The sequence below is a fragment of the Gymnoscopelus braueri genome (genome assembly GCF_963280865.1).
Source record: "Gymnoscopelus braueri genome assembly, chromosome: 14".
NCBI classification, from domain to species: Eukaryota; Metazoa; Chordata; class Actinopteri; order Myctophiformes; family Myctophidae; genus Gymnoscopelus; species Gymnoscopelus braueri.
The window spans coordinates 33,158,838-33,180,148 of NC_137619.1; the positions used below are offsets into that span (position 1 = coordinate 33,158,838).

The 21,311-nt window shown below is 40.5% G+C and overlaps 1 pseudogene across 1 annotated transcript in view; it reads left to right on the forward strand.

Annotated features, from left to right (window-relative positions):
* Nucleotides 1–636: 636 nt before the first annotated feature.
* LOC308100601 (VPS10 domain-containing receptor SorCS1-like) overlaps nucleotides 637–21,311 on the forward strand; it is a 52,821-nt pseudogene continuing 32,146 nt past the window's right edge. Inside the window, exons 1-8 of the transcript XR_013934986.1 lie at nucleotides 637–1,377; nucleotides 12,288–12,355; nucleotides 12,965–13,064; nucleotides 13,525–13,683; nucleotides 15,675–15,748; nucleotides 18,895–18,959; nucleotides 20,303–20,421; nucleotides 20,791–20,880. The product of XR_013934986.1 is annotated as a VPS10 domain-containing receptor SorCS1-like (transcript). The remainder of the gene's footprint in view (nucleotides 1,378–12,287; nucleotides 12,356–12,964; nucleotides 13,065–13,524; nucleotides 13,684–15,674; nucleotides 15,749–18,894; nucleotides 18,960–20,302; nucleotides 20,422–20,790; nucleotides 20,881–21,311) is intronic.

The following is a 21,311-nucleotide window of genomic DNA, read 5'->3' on the forward strand; positions in this document are numbered from 1 at the left end:
AATGTAAAACTAATCGAGTGCAGTCATTATTTTCCCCATCTCGGCTGAGATAGGCTAAAGACGAGGGGGAATTGCCCCTCACTCTTCTTAGTGCAGCATCCAACCTCCAGCCCCTCCTCTAGTGCACTAGCTGAGCTCCCAAACCTTTTAGCTCAAGACCCAAAAGAGAAATTGTCTCCCCGGGACCCAAACTAGTGAAAATAGCCAATCTACAAGAAAATAGCCTATCTACAAGCTCAACAGCAACACAACACAACACAACACATTTCACTACTTCTTAAAAGTATTTTCCCCTCTAATTAATGTATTCTTATTAATATATATTAAAAAAAATTGCATTTTTTTGGAAAATCTATTAAAATAACTATAATTAAAATCAAAATGTAGGAAACAAAAAATAAAGGGGTATTTACTCGTGACCCATAAAAATTGGTCCGCGACCCACATATGGGTCCCGACCCACTGTTTGGGAAACAGTGCTCTAGTGCATCGCTTGCATCAGTACTTGGGAACACTTGTCCATCATCACCCCACAGTGCATTACACACTCCACTTTACCGGGCGATATTATAGGCGAATCCTAAAGAGTAAAAATGATATGTTTTGGGGACATTTGAAAGCGGAATTTAACGTAGAATGGAGACGAGCCTCGTTTGTTGCCTTTCTAATCTGATTGCTAAGTGGATCTGGCTCTTCTCCTTAACTTCCATACTGGGCATAATAACAAAAGCGGAGATAAGGTGCATCATCCCATCATGCAAGATTCCTACAACAGTCAAACACTTTCCACGGGAACTCTCGGCGCTGGATGTGGCTGATTATTATTATGGCGAGGAGTTACCGACCGAGGAGTTCGTCGGATTTGCCGAAAGGCTAATGGGTCTGAAATCCACGAGCGGAGACCAAGACGACAACGTCGCGGAATTTACCGGCAGCGAGGAAAGTTCTCGGGAAAATAACTCCGTTTGTGTTGAGAAAGACGCACCGATCGGCGCCGAAGAGAAACTTTCTTCTTCTCAAGAGTCGCATCGTGGAGGAGGTGGTGATGATCCACGCGCAACGGTCGCTGATCCCTCGGGTGACAAGAATTTGACCGAGGATGGCACAAAAAACGACGAGAAAAGTTATACGCTTGACGAAGAAAACGTGGCACAAGGTGAGGTGATCACAAATACCGTTGGATCTGGCTTAAGGACCCGGTGCCGGAGACGGAGGCGCAGCGCGCCGACGGCGGAGAGCCTTGGAACGTGGTCCGGGTTCCCATGGAGCGGCGAGGAGGACCAGCAGGAGTTCCACCTGACCAGCTCTACGTTCCCCCTGGCCGGAGACTCGGCTCATAACCAGGCAGTGGTGCACTGGTCTGGACAGAACAGCAGTGTAAGTTATTTACTCGCGTGTTCCATTATTACGCACGGCACGCACCACACATGCAGAAAACGGATTTGTTTTTGGTACTTGACTTGTTGATACAATATTATTTAAAGCAGGGGTGTCAAACTCACGTTTTGTGGGTTAAAATGACCCCAATGGAGAAAAAAGCCATAGGCTTTCTTGGGTTTAATATCCTCTTAGCAAACCTTGTATTGAACTGTACTTTCGTGTGCTTTTTTTTTTGCAAACGGCTAATAAAGTAATCAATCAATCAATCAATCAATCAAATGCGGCTCCCAACATGGTTTTCAGAAAAGTAAAAACATATATATTTTATGATTCACCTCTGATACCAAATGTCTCGTAGCATGCAACTGTAATATCAATAATTAAAGCAGCTATTCTTTTTAATAATAATAAAAAATAATAAAACAAAATTTGTAAAGTGATATACTATAGCTATTATGGCAATGACTGAGACAGCAGGCCAGTCAGTGTAACTTAAGTGAACGTGCATGAGCGTGCATGCTGTCCGCAACTGGTCGCAGCCCTCATCAAGTCACCTTTCGACCAACGTGGCCCTCAATCCGAAATGAGTTTGTTGCACACCCCTGATTTAAAGTATGTGAATTCATTTCTCATAGGCTTACTGAAGTAAATATCAGACTGTTTAGTGCTGGCAGTGGTGAGAGATTAATTGTGAGGATGCTGAGAAATATCTGGAATCTGCAGTTTGTGCGTTTGGTTTCTTCTCTTTTCTTCCTTCCTCTAGTATAGCCTATACAAACTGTGTCGATTCCTGTCGTTCACTATCTCTCCATATCCCCATCTCCCCATCTCTCCTCTCTTTCAAGCCCACATACATGACAAAAACTATTTTCTTGTGTTTCTTGTGTGTTGTGGCCTTTCTGTATTGTGGCAAGTGGGCTTAAGTTTAAAATGAGAGCTTGCAATTTCATTTGAGTAAATTACAACTTGATCATTTGTTGCATTATTTGAAATATTCATATTATGGCGGTCTATTAATGAATGCTGCATTACCCTTAGGGCCTTTCATCTATCTCTCTGCCTACAATCAGTTGAGATATCTCTCTCTCTCTGCCTACAATCAGTTGAGATATCTCTCTCTCTCTGCCTACTCTCTCTCTCTCTCTCCTCAAAACGCCCCTCTTTTTGTGACATAAGTAAGCCTTGCAGAGCCATGTGGCTTTCTGTAGCATGAGGTGGCTTGATGTACGTTTTTGTATGTGGCAGCCAGCCTGGCAGGGACTTACCCCCGATCCAACCCTTGATACTGAGTGCATTGGGTCCTATTTTTAGTCTTTGGTATGACCCGGCCTGGGGATCGAACCTCGACCTCTCAATCTCAGGGCGGACACTCTCACAGTATGTATAGATGAGAGATATGCACTACTTGAACGCACACCTTTTTCATTTATATTCCTACACACAATAAAATCCTACGTGTTACTTTAACCCTGAGAGTTAACACTCTGCCAGCTCAGTGACATTGAAGGTAGAATATATCTACCCCTAAGATAAGAGTTTATGAGTTCAAGAAAGGTCATGTCTTGGTGTGCAACATTGTAATACTACGATTCATCCCTGAAATGTCTTTCCAAGCTCTCAATTTTCTGTCCCGAAACATAATGTTTTTAAAACTCCATGATATCTGTCATTATACCATTATATTATATTGCTGTGCAATACAGTATTGCAAAGCAAATGTTTTAAGTTATTTATTTTTTTACTTTGATAGGCGAGTTGGCAGCACATTTTGGTGTTTCAGAACACAAAGATTAACACTTTAATCTCTAGTGGCTCACATAACCAATGTAACAATTATATTGTGAAAGGCACAAATAAACCCCTTCCTGAGTCATTCACCTTTCTTTACTAAAAATGAGCTGTCTGCTTCAGGCTGGTAAAACATTCTAGCTCATCATAGAGACAAATGTATTCTCATTTTGAGCTTGGAGTTGTCCCATATAATATATTCTCTCAAACCCTAGGGCACATCCCCTGACAATTACTTCCAATTGAATAGCAGCACCACCTGACCTTGACTCGTGTTTTTGGACTCCTCTGTATTTTATAATAATGCTTTGTTTCCTCAGAACGAGGATCAAAAGAGGTGCACATCCACATACCATTTAAAGGCAGGTGCTGAACTTCATTTCCTAGAATGGCCATCATAACCTATTACACAGATACCGCAGGGGTGCAACACACACAGTCCTTGTGAGGTTCCGGCCAACGGTAGAAACACTGATGAATAAAAAAGTCGACGCACACTCGTAGCTGCCGATGCCAGTACTTTATTGAGGACACAGAGACTTAAAAACGCTGTGTGTGTGCAGCGATTTCTTTCCTTCTTCATCGTAACGTATTAACCACATGAACCCTAGCATCCCTATTCCGAGCATGTCATAATAGGCAAACATTTGGCATAAATAGGCAAACATTGTGAAAATAGGCGAACATTCAGCTAAAACAGCCGATCTGCAAGCTCACAACGGGCCGCAGCGTGATGTGCTGTGAGCTTGTTTATTTTCACCATCTGATGTACAACAAAGTATATAGCATTTAAGTGGTTAAGCATCATTGGCGAGTGTTGAGCTCCCAAAATATTTCTCCAATTATCCATCAGGGGAGATGTAATTAATTTGCTGTTTTCATTTCGTCAACAAACAATTCTGATGCTTTATCTCACGCAGAACCCCCCCTACATTTTCAAATGGAGCACTGTGAAATTAAAGCATCAAGGCAGCTTCTGTGCATACGTTTTGGCTGGGGGGGGGGGGGATTTGATGTCCATTTGATGTCTAATCTAATCTTGCGTACATTGTTCAGACCACACCCAGCCACCCTCCAAAAAATGGAGGCATCCAGACTCAGCAGGCCACCAAAGCCTAGCTGGAGTTCTAGGCTAAGCTTCACTTTTACTGAAGGACTAAATGATGAAAAAGCTAAGTGCAAAGAAGCAGGACGCTGTGTTTCAGATGACTTCTCAAGCTAAGCCACATCCACATTGGACTGGGATCTCTGCAGAGAGGACGTCAATAACTCAGGCAGTGTCTGTTCTGCTTGATAGGTGTTGCCGGAGAGCAGACTTTCTCTTTGCTGTCTATTTGAAATGCAGAGCATTGCCTGTTCAGGGCTCAGAAATAAATTGTCCCAAAGCCGCACAATGTTGCTGATAAATTAATTATAATCTCATGCTGGACAAGAGTAAAGTTCTTATGAATCAAATTAGGAACAATTAAGCTTCTTATAGGCATTGATTTGCACATTTAGTATATTTGTAATACCTGCAATTACCAGGGGGGTTCACATTCATACAGTTACTGGAGTAGAATTTCTAAATAGACAAGGTTTCTTCATTTCCAAAAATGCATGATTTAGCTCTGTAGAGAGGCCGGGGGAGTGAGATCAGGACATTAGTGATTTCTCTTTTGTGATAGTGTAAAGTCGCTGCATATTTAATGACTGAGTTGACCTGTTATCCATCGGAGAGCCAGTCATTCTGACTTCAAACAATCCCGACCCAGGGCAACATCTGGTCTACTGGGAGACATTGCCTTTGTTAATGAAGTGATATAAATTGATGTGGCAGACAAAAGCCTCTGTACAATACACATATAACTGTGATATTATTGATGTATTCCGGGTAGTCCTTTATGTGCTTCCACATAATGGTCATCCTCACAGAGACAGTATCTCCATCTCAAAGGCAATCAACAATTGAACAGGAAAGGACAGTTCTTTCTCTTGTTTCTATAAAGACGATTAGCGATGCAGTTTCATGTGGTGATTCTTTACAAGCGAGAGTTCATGCCTCACGCTTCACTGGACCCATGGGGGTCTTCAGATATTTCCGACATCAATGAGAATATTTTGGAATGAGTTTCTTTTCTTTTGACGAAATAAACTTGATGATTTTTATAATGAAAGCAGGTTTTACTATGAGTATTCCTCTCCCTGTTAGAATCAGACTGTAAATGCTATCTTCTTTACCAATAAAACATTTTGCTGCCCATAAATGGGGTAATAAAGAAATAATTAACATCTTTAAAAAATATGAACTGATTGTAAGACCTGTGTTTTGTTGTTGTTGTTTTTAGCAGTGTATAACTACCCTAAACCAAATAATGTTTTTGTTAAAGATAAGTATCTCGTTGATCTTGATATTGAAATTCTAATCGGTAACTTCAGTTACAATTGTTTTTATGGAGTCATCCATCTGTTTAAGTGTGCTCACTAAATATGATGACAGTTTTATTGACGATGTAACTTAATTCCAACAGCTGATAAGGCTGGATTAGGGGGCAGGCAATGTGTACTCTGTCTTACCTTTCATTTGACTCTTTCACGTATTCTCCCTCGGTTACTCTGTCTTGCCTTTAATTTGTCTCTTTCACGTGTTCTCCATCGGTTCCCACCGCACCATACCAGACTCCTCCGCCCTCACCCCTTCTCTTTCCTGATACAACACCTTCATTTCACACCATTAATCTCTTCAACCTAAGCCCTTTAAGTCCCCATTAAAGCCCTTTTCATTTTTCAATAATGGTCAGATTCATTCCAAATCATTTTAGGATTTAGGGCTTGAGAATCAATTTGCTTATACATGTGTGTCAGACAATCCCTTTTGGACATATTGGCGCTAGCTTGGTGAAACGTGGTCTACATGTTATCTGACATGATACTTCAGAAACAGTACTTTGCCTAGATTCAGATGGGAAGATATAAAAATAATACCTATAGCACTACTGAATAAATAGAGTAAATTGCCTTGTCCCAATCAATTGCAAATGTGATGGACACCATTTTGCACAGGTTAACTGCAAAATGAATATTGTACCACAGCATAGCTGCATTAACTATTTACTACCAACTACCGCAGAGCTTCACCTCATACGCATAGCTTCTACCAGAACGCAAAAAATGTTTTACAGCTGGCACTTGACTGGATGCAAATTATATCTGACTCTAATACTGGATGCTTCCCAAGAAAATGCATAACGTTAATTGCTAGACAGGAGGTAGGAAGTAATTTGTTACTATTTTTCAGACTGCAACGGGTTGTTTTATTGTGTATGACAATGTCCAGCAGGCTGTGACTTTTGGAAGCTGTAAAGGCTACTTTATTGAAAGTGCATAAATCTCTGCCGCCCAACGTGGACAATGTCACCACTGGTTTAACAAGCTACATGGATTATTTCTGATCTTGTGCCCTGTTAATGGATTCCATACAATTCAGCACAAAATGTGCAGGTCAAAGTTTACTTAGTCAGCTAATCAACTAAAATATAAGCTATCAATAAATAAAAATAATAAAATATATCTCGTCTGTGACAAGATCCTGTCCTGAAGTTCAGTGCTATCAACTTGGCTGCCAAACACAGTTTCTGCTGGGTGGTTTGGTAGAATTCTCATCTGAGAAGACACGTGAGTTTATCTGGGTGGAAAGGAACCAAAACACAGAGGGGCAAACAGACACCGTCAAGGCTTCACAGAAGCTGCATAGTGCGTACAAACACCAGCACCACATTCCTTGTTCTGAAATCACTTCCCATAATGTTGTAAAATCACTGTGGGACTGTTCATTTGCTGGGGCAGCTGCTTTTTGACAGTAATGTTAATCTATTTATTGTCTCCGCCAGGCCGTAAGGCATGGCCGAGACTATGTTTTGCACCCTGTCCGTCCGTCCGTGTGTGTGTGTGTGTCCGTCGCGCCTTCTGTCTGCGATCAGCTAATCTCCGGCGCCGTTGGCTTGATGGCAGCGAAACTGTGCACACACACTCCCTGGATACCAGAGCAGAGCCTCGGCCTGTTATAGCACCACCAGGAAGCCGCTTTTTGCTAAACACATTATTTGACAGTACTTCTACAGATTTTGTCCAAACATCACACAAATCGGTACACAGTATCTCAATAGTCATTAAACGAAACGGGTCATTCAGATTCCATCCTGATTGCCTAAGATTGGCTTCTAAAGTTTGCAGGAGTTCTCCGTTTTGAACAAAATGGCTCAAATTATGAACACTGCGTGCAATAACCGTGAAATTATGCACGCACATTCCCACTAGGCCGAGGAAGAAATGCCACTTCAAAATGTTCAAACAGCCTCATTTTTCACATCTGCCTTTTATAGCGCCACCAGGAGGCCGACTTATGTAAAACATTTTTTTTATATATTACTCTTTTATCCAAATTACACTTAAGTCGGTACACATGATCTCTATAGTCATGTGATCGAGATGGATCTGTTAGATTTTTCATATTCCATCCTGATTGGCTAAGATTCACATCGAAAGTTTGCAGCGGCGAATTCCGAACATTGCTGGCATACAATATCTGACCTGGCGGAGACCTGTGCTCCGAGGAGCACTTTTTCTAGTTGTAAATATACATTTCTCATTGTATAAATAAAGTTTGGGTAATGTGTGATAGAAGAAGCTCTACTGTCAACGATGAGCTGCCCCAGAAAACAAAACCGTTCCCCCAACTGAGTGGAGAAGGAGGGCTTTTTTCAGATTCACCCAGCTGAGTGCTGACCATTGAGGAGTGCAAAGGGGGGAGCAGTTAGGGGTTAAGTGTCTTGCTCAGGGACACTTCGACACATTGCTGAGAGCTGGAATTGTACCTAGGACCACAGAAGTCGGGCTGACTAACCATTCAGCTATGGCCGTTCAGCGATAGCTATTGAAAACACTGCAGGTGCTGCAGGCCCCGTCATGCAGCTTTTCTACTCTGTGAGTTGCTTAGCCTGGATAAACTCCAGTGTCTCCTCAGCCATGAACTTGACCACATCATCCTCAGTAACCATGTTTAATGGCAGGGATTCGTCCATGTTTGACATGGCGAGTTCCTTCAACACCGAGTTCGCTCGTGGGTGATACGGCAGCTGACCAATCAGTGCATCACTCCAACCCTTTCGGCGCGCAATGCTGTCAAATGAGAGGGCATAAATTAGAGGGAATCTGCGATTGGTTGTCACACTTAACATTAAAGCTTTAAGTCATAGAGTACCGAAGTCCTGACATCACTCATCCCCTAGGTCACAGAAGATTTTCTCTATGGAAAATAACATTGGGTCATCTTAGAATCGTCTCACATAAGAATTGTGGTCCAAAAATAAACAAATTGTCCCGGCCAGGAAGGTGGCTCTGTATCCTTTACAATAGTCAGTCACTCATATTTGATACAGTCTGTTTCTGACGAAACTTTAATTAATTCGGCGGCGGTAACATTAGCGTTTTCTCACCGTCAGTTGATGCTGCATACCCATATGAGTCAAACCGCCGGGCTCATTTGTTTATTTTTGGAACACAGTTCTTATATAACACAATATTAAACACGTCTATTGGAATTCAGGATGGGGTGGGGGAACCGTGACACAGGTAGGATGCGTACATTACGTCAGACGGGGCGGGGGAGAGGGGGCGGCCATAGCTGAGTGGTTAGTGAGCCCGCCTAGGGAACCAGCTGGCCCTGGTTGCCCCAGGTTCGATTCCAGGCTATCCCAGCATATGTGCCGATGATATGAAATTTGTCCCTGAGCAAGACTCTTAACCCCAATTGCTCACAGGTTCTCATTGGAAACAAGACCGCAAGGACTTTCATGAACGACCTGTTAAAAGGAATTATCCTTTATCCTAGACTTCGGTGCTCTATACCGTGGCGTGTACCAATTATCTTAGTAGGCAGGTTTTCTTTTGGCGACAACCCTTGTAGCTCTGTTGTCATTACAGCATTTGTCTATACGGAAGTACCACTAAAAAGGTAATGCTGCAGGGTCCTAGCACCTAGCAGGATATTTTGGAATGCAACAAGTCATCAGAAATGTATATTAACTGTAAAATACAAGTACTAAATAAATAAATTGCCAGAGCCTACATCAGACACTCACGTGGAATGTGGATGTGGAATGGTTATTGTCAAAAATATATGCCAGTTAACTCTATACATTGACTCGAAAACGCGTCAATAACTACTTAATCCACCCACGCCATTGACGCGTTTGACGCGTTGGATTTGCGTTCATTGTTTAATCTCTGATCGCGCTATGCTGCTTAAAATTCAATGTTATTCTCGAGTTCCACTTACTTCACCCATATCTGCATCCGGTTTCATGTCCTGGGTTCCGTTTCCGGTTTTTGATTATTTTCCCCCGGTCATTTCGTCCAAAATAGGTAAACAAACGGTTTTTCACACGGTATGACGGACAAACGGACAGATTCTCTTCTATAATCTATGGTCTGGGTGACGATCAGTCATCGCCGTCGTGTATCACAACGTAATTTTGACGATCAAAACAATCTGGGAGGACGTCACATCCGTTTTCATGGTTTTCCCTGTCTAATCGCTCAAGAAGGTAAACAGTGACACCAGGAGCTGATCAAGCTATCATGTGCTGCTCTCTGGTGGCGGATTTGTGCGGCGTCTTTAAAAAACAGTCTGATCAATTATTTTCATGAAAATTTTCAAAATATAAAAATAAAAAAAACACGAAAATTGCTGGCAATGGGGGAGTACTTTATGAAAATACTCTGGCAGTCAAAGAGTTAAAGAGGACATCAAAAATAACTTCTGAAACTTACTTAAGTAAGTATGACTTTAAGGACATGTGATCATTGAAAGCAATGATTATTGCTTTCATTCGCAAAACGCATTTCAGCAGTGAGCTATTATATCATCATAGTCATTTCACATTGTGAAAATCAACCCCATCACAAGGTTGTTTGTCACAAGGGGTGTGGTTGGTTGTCCTTATGGGGATCTTTGGGGGTTCAGTATAACTAATTTAAATAAAACTGAAATTATATTTTATATTTCAAATAAATTTCGAAGTGAATCAGCAGCCTTTACGATTCCATTTGTAATATATTTCTATTATGACCTGAGCCCGCCATCTGATACAAATAGTTTTTTTTACCATTTAAAAACTCTAGTAAACTAATGACTTGGCCCTGTACTTGGTCCCCTCTTTTTTCCCTCTACACCAAATCTCCTCACCAAAAGGGAGGGAGAGAGGGGGGAAGAGCCTATATCAACCAATAACCCAGCCAATGCTGGGTACCAAAACCTGAACACGATGACTGACATGTCGCTTTGCTACACGTTGTCAGTGATATACAGCTCTGCTTGTATATCACTGAAACAGCCATTTCACATACAATGGGGTCCTCTGTCATGCTGTGACCTTGTCACATTGAGACCCCCAGCCAGGGCAGTGTGACAACCATCCATCAGACCTTTTGACAAAAAGGTTATGCTATAGCTACTGCATATCTTCAACTAGAAACTCAAAAGTAGACCAAAATTAAAGCTATTACCGTCCTCTTTTTAATAACAGTGTTTTTTCTTTATAAAATGCATCATCATAAAAAAGAAAAGAAAGGAAAAAAAACAGCACGTTGCAGTTTGGCTGTAATATGTACTGTGACAAACAACCTGTGAGCTATTACCGCTTAAACCCTGTAAACTGGACCTAAGTTGGCTCTGCACTTGGACCACAAATGGATAAATGAACACTGAGGATTTTACTGTCTAGCGTCAGCGTGTCTACCAATTGGATTGGATCAGCGGATCCTGATTGGCTACAATATCTATCAGTTCTGCTTATTAATAATAAATAAACAATGAATACCATTCAGCAGCACAACAGAAGCTAAGCAGGTTTTAGATTAAGAAAATGTAGGATAGAACTTTGCTTTTTTGTTGTTGTCACTTCAGTTTATATTGCAAGTCTCTCTCCACTGGAAAAAAGAGTCACCAGTTTGTTATTTTGTGTTTGATGTCAGTGCCTGGGTATTTGTACAGTTTACCATCTGAGTGAATGGTCATTAGCAGTTGCTTAGTTTATCAACAGCCATCAAAATATTCAGATGCTTCAGTGCAGCAGGTTTCAGGCTCCCTGTAAGCACTCCCAGGAGAGTAGTATCATCTTCAGTTTTTATGACCGCATGGTGTGGGACATTACTCAAACAACTCCTGGCGTAAAGGGCGAAGGGCGCAAGGTGAAAAACCCTCTTCTGTCTCTTGGAAGGTGTGAGAGACCTTTAAAATTGCATAAAATGCAGTGACTCGCTGTTTTCTGGGACTTACATCATTCTAAAACAATAAATAATACAAGGTATTGAAGGTAACTATGGCAGTTTTTCTCTATCCATATTGTCGTCTAGAGGAAATGATACAGTATGTTCAAGATACGTAAACATGAATCCATGGATCAATAATTAAGTTGCGTACATGGGCTTTGATTTGGCTCACATGCTGTGAAAAAGCGTTTCTGGTAAAAAAAAAAAATAAAAAAAAGAAGAAGAAAGAAGAAACTAAGATGAAGGGGGTGATGGGTGGCCCAGCCATTCATTAACAGCTGGACCAATTTACATGGCTTGAAATTTATGGCTTTTCATTTGTATTAGTAAAGGCCTGTGTAAGCCCCATATAACTAAGGCATATTTTACGACCCTCTTCAAAACAGATGTCTGTGATATTTTACGAGGCCAGCCTTGCCGTTCCTGGCATGAATGATTGATGCATTGTTTACTTATTTATTCATTTATTTATAGAGCAGCAGTCGTTGTCTTTTGCTATGGGACAAACCCACAGGGTTTGACGTACTACATGCTTTAAGCTTCTTTACCTTAGGAGAAGAATTACATGTCATGCTCAGGTGAACAAACAAAAAGAGAAGTGGTCTGACTCTGACTTACTCAGTGTTTTGGTTTGGGATTTGTTAAAGCTCTGTCTCCTGGGGTGGTAACAGAATCGATCTTAGATGTTTGTGTCTTTTCCTATTGTTCGACATGCATCATGTTTAGTGGGTAGCAATTTGATGCCGGAGTATTTCTCAAATGGCGATGCACGTCTCCTAAGCCATTAATGTGTTTGATTTATTTTGCAGGTGATCCTCATGCTGACAAAATTCTTTGACTTCAATGTTGGCCGAGTGACTGAGAGTTCTTTATGGAGGTAAGAATGACTTCCATCATCCACAAGTCCCCCCTTGTTCGCATGATTTACACTTTATGGGTTATCACCCATAAAGGGAGACAGATACAGTGAGACAAACTCTATATTATGGCTTAGATCATTACTTTTCACACTGCCTGCATGACTCCCAAATGATTACTTTCCCTCTTTGACAAACAAGATAGAAAACAACAGATGTCTCAAAAACACATTCTTAAAACATTTAATGGGAATCTACAAATATTTGCTTCTTGAAATATAAAGTCTGTCCAAATATGTAGACTACCCAATTTCATGCCTGGTTGTTACGCATCATCAAGGAAGTAAGTCAGATAAATCTGATTTGTTGATAACGAACAATAAAAACATACTATAATACTAACACTTGTGTACAGTTTCTTATGGTTCCCTCGTCAAGCATGTCATATTGGATATTTTGTTTATTCAAGTAATTAAAAGCATCTCCATTCATCTAGGAAATTGCCTCATGACTTTTGCTGTTGCAATTTTCTGCTTGCCTGAGAGGCTTAATGATGCTATCAGTGTACTAACTAGTATGCAATATTCTGTTCTTCAACACCCTCCTTAACTCATTTAATTTAATTTTAGGTCAACAGACTATGGGACCACATATGAAAAACTCAATGAAAAGGTTGGGCTAAAAACGATACTGAGCTACTTATATGTGAGTCCGAACAACAAAAGGAAGGTAAGCTGCTATCGTATGTACTCACCTCAAACATACCTTCCAGTTTAAGATATTGTGAAAAACATGCATCCGTTGCTTTCAAATTCACACTGATAAAGATGCAAGATATGGCTTAGCTTAAACAGACCCATGATTTACTACACAGATATGGGTTGCATACTGTATGTGTTGTTAAACATAAAAATATGGAGCGATAACATTTCACTTTTTCGTTCTCATCAACCTTTATTGCACAGTTACAAAGTTGTTATAATCTTCTCACGAAAGCATTCTACAGACCGTGTCTTTATCTCTGGCACTAAATTACACAAGCATACATAAGCCCTGGGGATTGGATGCCATCAAGGCAACCTGCTAATGCCCAATTTATGCTTGGTTGTATGAAGGTGCCTATTTTTGGTGTACGACAAAGAGTGAATGAGGCTTAATTCCCCCGTCCTGCCATCGTGTCTCATCTCAGATCATGTTGCTGACCGACCCGGAGGTGGAGAGCAGTCTGCTTATTAGCCAGGACGAGGGAGCATCATATCAGAAACACAGTTTAGCCTTCGACATCCTCAGCCTCCTCTTCCACCCTGAGCAGGAGGACTGGATTCTGGCTTACAGCCACGACCAGAAGGTAATGATGTGCCAATCAAGCAGCGTTGAGTGAATACTGAACGATGGAAGTGTGACACAAAAACAAATGGATGGATGCTAATGGCTGCGAAAAACGCCTTTTGACTTATTTGATGTGAACTGTTCTGCTCAACATTGTCTAATGGCCCTCGTTTGAGCCTTTTTTTGAGTTGCATGCACTGGCTCTGTGGCAAGCCTGATGGCGGGGTGTGATCAAAACAAATATCTTGCTTAGATCTTACGTAAGCTAGGTAAAGTGTGTGTGGCCGGCGCCCCCTTGAAAGGCTTCACTCTCCTCATTTTGTCTCATTATCAGGATGTGGTCTTCACTAGCAGAGACATCTGTCACTACAGCCAGGGCTGCAGTTGGCACAGTAGAGATGGCTAATCACCTGTTCCCTTAAACAAGCCATAAGGTCTGGTTGCAGGATCTAAATACAGCGTGTCCTAGTTTGAATGATTGTATCCCAGAAGAAACAGGAGACAGTTAACGAGGGAAGCAGTAAGGCGGCATCAAACAATACACAACCTCACACATGCTGATGTCTGCTCATGTGTGTACGCACTCTCACATGTAGATGTGTTTGCACACACACACACACACACACACACACACACACACACACACACACACACACACACACACACACACACACACACACACACACACACACACACACACACACACACACACACACACACACACACTTCATTATTCTCAGTGAGAACTTTGCTGTCTGGTCTACTCAACACCAGAGACATCAAACTATGCCTCCCCTGCCTGCTTTTGGAAGACGAGAGAGAAAAACAGTCTAGGGGCTGAAAAGTGAGATAAATGGTGCATGGGGTGAAGACAACACTTTCAACTGAGAGTTATCAATGAGGTTGGAAAAAAAAGGAGAGAAGTGACATCTGTTATTCTCTTTTATGATCGTTCACTTGGTTTTTCTTTTGCATTTATTATTTCTTTGAGCCTTTATTGACAGCAGCAATAGAGAGGTTGGTGCCTTGCGTGGTTGCTTGACTCCGTCCGGTGTGTGTGAATGTCATTTGCTTTGCTACAGGTGCTCTATAAATGCACCATCTACCATTTATGTATTATACATGTAGCGTGCACAATAAATTCAGCGCTGATCGGTCCAGTGGTTTGTCAGATTAGCCGCTGACAGACAGGCAGACACACACACACAGAGAGACAAACACAGACCCTCTTCTAGACAACTGCCCCTTCAGTGCCACGCCATAAAAATATATAAATTAGCAACAGATATCAAATATTTTCTGATGTACTGCCGTGTATTTTTAACTGTACAAGGATGAGCCAAAGTTATGTCAGTAATTCCCATAAAGCTGAGTTTAAAGATACATGGTTGCTAGATTAAAGGTGGGAAGATGACATATCTCTACAGTACTAAGTCCAACTGTGCAGTAAAAGGCAGACTTTTGCAGACTAATAGCATTATGCAAAAACGTTTCACCGACAGTTAAGTGAGGCATTTTAATATTGGCAATTAGGAAGGATTCCTGCTGAGTTACAGTCGGGAGGAGAGAGGTACCCATGGAAAATGAAGCCAAGGTGCCCTATCTGTGAAAAGTGCCAACCTGCCCGCCCCCTCCCCTTTATATCTCCCTCGCTGTCTCTCTCTATATTTATCTCGCTTTCCCTTTCTTGTAGCAGAGATTGCAGAGCCCATGTTCAATGTTCCAGTACTGTTTACTTTGTATTATGTAATTATGTACATTATTTTAAGCACCTGTACCCAAAGTGTTTTCAATGATCTGCTTCCTAAATTGCAATGAAAAAGTTCTCCCCAATCTAAAAGAAAAAACACACCCATGAGATTATCCTAATTAATACGGCACCACTGTCTAAGTGACAGCTGCTTGAGCATATTGTTGGATATGAAATGAGGAACAGGACATTTTCCCAGGTTATTTTATGACAAATGATTTGTTTGAACGGGTTGGGGTGATGTGTTCTTCTTTTTTCAGCTCTATGTCTCTGTTGAATTTGGGAGGAGATGGCAGCTTGTGCATGACAGTGTTGTCCCCAACAGATTCTACTGGTAAGATCAACAGTCACTCCTTTGGAACGATACTGTCAATCTTACTGGGACAGAAATGCTGCAATATTACCTACTATTCCCCATCTTCTAGAGGTAAAGTGAATAGAAAAGTAGTTGTGGAGAATTATGCATTAACAAATAAAAACATTTATGTATATGTATGTTTATATTACAGTATCATCCTATACAGTACAATGAAAGTGGTGAGATTCCTTCTCTATGCATATTTGCATACTGTATGCTGTGCCTGCACAACATGCAGCGCATGCTTACAATCGGCTAGATATTGCATAGTGATGTTGGGGAAAGATGAAGTAATATTTACCAGGACATTGCCTGATATTGCAGCAACATTTCTTGTCGCCTGATAATATGCAATGCCCTGAATCCATTTAATGTAACTGGTTAACACTGACCCAGCATTTCTAACGGTGTCTCACAATCAAGATTTGTACATATTAACAAATCTGCCATACGGACACAAGCATTTCTACAGTCACCCATGTCTCTATTTATATGTCTATCGATCTGTCTATTATCGATCTATCCAGGTTTGTGTCCAAGCCTATTAGGATGATGTCACAATCACATTAAGCTTAATTATAGGCCAAGTAATTACATTGCATTTCACCTTTACGGAAAATCTGGTTTGACTTCTTTTTGACTGATTTCACAAACGTGTGCACTTGGGTAAGTGATGACAAAGTGGCTTTTAGAGAAATCACAAGAGCCAAAGAAAGGCGCAGAGGAGGCAGTTTCTCAGCCCAATAAAATATTATTGGCCTCTTGTTGAAAGCATCTGATATTTTAATCCTCAAAGGGATGAAGGGATCTATTAGTGCTCATTTCCTTTGGGGGCTGAGAAGAAAAGTATAGCTTCCTTTAGTGGTGGCTATTTCCTCCAATTTCACCAGCATACTGCCACTAACTTTAAATACAGTTAATGGAGTTTTTACTTATTATATTGGTAACAGAGCAAAGTTAGGCTTGACCTACAGTATAGAATTTTACAATATACAGATATTCAGTCTGCTCACAGTAAAATCATTTTAGTTTGAGTACAGCTAATGCTCATGTTCTGTGTTTTATAACGTTAAAATCCTGAGCCCCGTCTGGGATGACGTTTCTATCGAACATAAATTGGAGGATTTCGGGGGGCTCAGTCATAATCGACATTTCATAGAGAGATGCACTGACCTTGTCCTCTGTAATAGGTGGATCAAAGAACATGCTAGAAAATGGCCCTCAACACAAGGGAAGAAGGCTGTCACAGTCTTCACATGTGCTTTCACCGTACACTGTGAACTTACTGTGGATACTGTCAAAAAAAGATTTACAAAACGTGTTGGCGACAGTCTGGCATGTCCGGGTACACTGTAAAATCCTGGATGTTACTTTAACTCTGAAGGTGTACTATAAATTGAACAAACTCTCAAGAGTTAAATGAACACTGAGGCTTTTACTGTGTACGCTTCCTACACACCATGTAACATTGAGGACCTATTCATAAGAGCAATGCCCGCTATTCACTGATAGAATGGAATGAAGTATTTGACAGAAAGACCATTAAAAGAGATGAAGGTGAGAGGCAATTACAGAGTGCTGAGGGAAGCAGGATCAAGGCTCGTTTTATTTTTTTCATTATAGTTCAGATGCTGTCATGTTATGGAAAATGAGAAGAAACCCATCTTCTGCCACAGTAGCAGCTATTAATGCAACAAGTGGTCACTTGCACTTAACTGCAGAATCTCTATCAACCATATACGTACATTGGGTCCTGTACACCTTCCCAGTAAATTATAGCTCAGGTCAGGTATAGCTGGCAGGCCGGTGTTTGTGGGAGAGTTCGTACAGTAGTATTATTAATCATGACTCATGAGACAAGCTTTCTTAGGTTCATTTTAAAATGTAAATCAGCTCTCTTTCAAACATTGAACTGACAGCACTTGCCTCTAGCTCTCTTTACATTTCTGAAATGTCACCTTTCTTTTTGCTATGGTTCTGTAACATTTTATCGATGAGTTTGGGGAATTTGTCAAGCAGGAATTGGAACACCCCGCTAAATGTCTCATCTGCATAAAATTTGACTATTACCAGAATCAGAATGATTTGTTAAGTATGAGAAATTTGTTCTGGTGAGATAGGTGCATTGCACTGACTAACATCAGTACTAAGACACTTTTACAAAATATTCTATACAAGTAACAAGAAAAATAAGATGACAAGACTGTCACATCTTTATATCGCATGTTGCATCAGTTGGGCGACATGAAGCCAGAAATTGTGACACACGTTTGGTATGTAAATAATATGTTTAACCCTTCCATTGTGTTAGGGTCTTTTTTGACCCGTTTTCAAGTTTGAATAGGTAAAAAGTACCCTTTACATTTCTTTATTGGAACGAGGCTTCATGATATCCTCAGAAATAGCCATTTTAACGCAACAAAAATATTTATCATCATTTTAATTAATTCTGATGGTCTCAAAAAAAAAAAGTGACACTTGTGGTGTTAGGGTCCGAAATGACCCGGCAAAGAAGTGTGGCTCAATTCCCCCCCAAATTGTCAAAATTCAATGTTTACATGTTTGAGAGTGAGAGAGACTTGTCCTCAATTAGCATTTGCTATCAGGAGTAAAATAAAGTTTGAGTTTATGAAAAATAAATGACTTTTTACCTTCTATGGTATACGGGTCATTTCGGACCCTAACACCACTAGTGTCACTATTTTTAATAATTTTAACATTTTTTTTTTAAGTGTGTTCTAATTATTATTATTAATTATTCTATTATAGCTAGATAACATCATTATCCATTGCCTTCATTATAGGAAATTTAATGAGTGAATTTTAACATTTTTATAATAGAAAACGAGATATACTGAAAGATGAAACCCTAGTCCTAACCCAACATAATATTTTAAAAAGTGTTTACATGGATATGAATGCATTACAAGTCAGCTATGAGGTGGGAGAAAATACTATTTTTTTGAGTATTTTGGGCTGATTTAAATCACGGGTCAAATTTGACCCGCTAACACCACAAGTGGATGCAGTTTTCTAACACAATGCAAGGGTTAAATACATAATGTACCGATACTGTAACATGTCCATTTACACTAAACAAGATGTTTATTATGTTATTACAGGTCCAAACTGGGTTTAGACAAAGAGCCAGGAATGATACACTTGGAGACGCGTGTTTTTGATGGACGTGAGTATTCACATAATTAAAGTCACCTTGGTCAGACCACTTGTTTTTTTGTCTATGTGCTGAACAGGCTTCACAAAATATGGTACTGTAAAACAACAATGGTGGAGATATTGCCAATAGCAATACTATTTCAAATGGAGAAAGTGACTAGAAATTCCAGTAATACTGCAAATAATGTTTTTCAATAAGATGTAATTGCAGCACCTGTGGAAATATAGTGATTTTTTTTTACAAATCATATAAAGTTCCCTATGCCTTCTCTTTAACGTCCTATATGCTTTAGATTGTGTCGGTTCAAACTGTAATTCATCATATTTCCTATTGAAATAAGAAGAGACACCAAATCGAATTACCTTCTGTGCTTGTGCCAACCTTCATTGTAATTCCTGAAGTCTAGTTCCAAAGGATGCACAGGGTAACAGATCTTTCAGTGCACTTACTGTAACTCTCTTCCCCCCCATCTGAATTGGCAGCATTGAGACTCTCTTCATACGATTAAGCTAATTCATTTTTCCAAGGGACTAGGCTCCAACTTGGCTCTTTTCTTGGCCACAGTGTAGAGAGGGGCACTTCCATAAGGCCTCCGGTGTTAATGCCCTGTCTCTGGGGAGGCCACCTCATTTGGCTCAGGCTAACACAGTGGGACAGCTCTCTACTTTATCTATTAGTGACAACAGAAATTGGCCTTCCAAGTTTTGTCTGCATCAGCATAAGAAATGCTAAACCTTAACCCATTAAGACCGGGAACGCATCTGTGTCATATTTAGATTTATTTTGGCTATTCAAAAATAGCAGATACACAAGTGCCGCGCTATGAGCTTGTAGATCGGCTTTTTATTTTTTTTTATCGTGAACATTTTTGCAAATCTTTGAATATATGTTTTTTAAAGCGAATATTTTAACTCAAATCTTTGCTTCTGGGGATTCTACAAATGTCTTCTAAATACTAACAGTTTAAAAACAAAATGTATGTTGCTTTAATATCAGTGGTCCTCAAACTTTTTTCATGTCAAGGACCCCCAAAATGATATGTATTTGGCCGCGGACCCCCATCTCAAAATATGTTGTTCCAGGGACCCCCCAGAAGCAAAGATTTGAGTTTAAAAAAAATATATATATATATATTCAAAGATTTGCACACATTTTCAAGATAAAAAAATAAATAACAGATCTACAAGCTCATAGCGCGGCACTCGGTGCCGCACTGTGAGCTTGTATATCTGCTATTTGACACACAGATGCGTTCCCGGTCTTAATGGGTTAATTGGGGACTGCCGAAGGTTGTTTGTTTTGTTGTTTCGCCCTTGTTACATTCTTAACACTAATTTCATGCTTAACTACAGGATCACAATACATAACGTGTAAACTGCAGAACTGCTCCGATGCAAACAAGGGCAAGCCCTTCCCAGGATTTATCATTCCCGATTCCCTGGTGGTTCAGGACGAGTACGTTTTCATCCAGGTGGGTATTTTATTGCAAAGATCTGGCTCCATTAAAAGACAATTAAAAGCTGTAAAACCACCGCGCTGAATCGCATCTTAATGTAGAGTCCTGTTTTTCATTAACTAAAAGTGGCCATTACGTTGGAACGTGATGGTATCAAGCTCAACTCTCAGTGCTACATATCCCTGCTACCATTCAGTGCTTTAATGCACTCCATCCTCATTAGTGGTACATCTTAGACGCTTCCTAAGGCTTTGACATTTTAAAATATTTGATGCTGTACATATACTGCTAGAAATCGATGAAAACAATGAAAACTGTTAGGATTGTAATAGACATTCAGATCAAACCTGGTGAATTTCAAATCATGCTGTATTGCTTTTCTAGGCGCCAATGGGTGGTCAATCTGTCCACTATGTGTCCTATAAAAGAAACACATTCTACCCGATGAAGCTTCCCAAGTACACATTGCCAAAGGTAGGAAGGCTGAAACGTCACATTGATTGTTTAACACATTTGCAGTGGAATAAAGGGCAGGAATAGAAAGATCAACTACTAACCTATGGGCCCTGTCCTACGCCTGGCACAAAGTGGGCGCAGCACAATTATCAATGCTATTTTCAACCAATGCAGTTGTCATTTTACACCTAGCACCCACGTATTCTAAATACCAAATGATCTTGCGCCCATTTAGCGCCCATGGGCATGTTCGTCTTAAAATAAGGTGTGGTCTGGAGTGAATTATTGGGATTAAAGGAGTAGTTTGTCTATCAATTAAGCACCCCATGAAGCCTTGAATTCATTCCTGAGCCAATAATTTGATGACCGGCGGAGTGTCAAAGAGTCTGCTACTGACCGATGACCCGGTCATGAAATTATTGGCTCAACCCAAGAATTTACCCCAAAAT